Below are 580 nucleotides of genomic sequence, written 5' to 3' on the forward strand. Positions count from 1 at the left end.
CCTCTCTACTATACGTAAGTTCCATGAAAGTAGGGATGGTGTCTACCTTATTCTCTACTGTGTTCTCAGTTCCGAGCACATTCTCTAGCTAGAGGTGCTCGATGAATACCTTGAGTGATTGAGAGGATAAATGAAAACAGAATGCTAACACTCTAAATACTTCAGGAAAAAAACCTTAGAACATTTTAGTAATCATCCTTCTTATTTTTTTCTAGTTTTCTTCATGATTGGGAAATTACTCTCTATATAATTTTCTACACTGTCTTTTCACTTAATATTACCTAGTTTTTCTTTAAATGATTATTTTTATTTAAGAAGCAATGTAAGTCCATGATAAAACAAAAAAGTTCAAATAACACTGAAGAATGAAGAGTAAAAGTCCTCGTAGACCCCAATCTTCATTGCCAAATCTCCAAGGGATAACCACTGCTAACAGTTTAAGTATCTGTATTAGTTTCCTATTGCTGCCATAACAAATAACCACAAATTTAGTGGCTTAAAACAAAACATATATTATCTGACACTTCTGGAAATCTGCAGTCCAAAATGGGTTGGTAGAGTATTCCTTCTGGTGGCTCCA

This window comes from Propithecus coquereli, unplaced genomic scaffold (assembly GCF_000956105.1).
Source record: "Propithecus coquereli isolate 6110/MARCELLA unplaced genomic scaffold, Pcoq_1.0 Scaffold7, whole genome shotgun sequence".
NCBI lineage: Eukaryota > Metazoa > Chordata > Mammalia > Primates > Indriidae > Propithecus > Propithecus coquereli.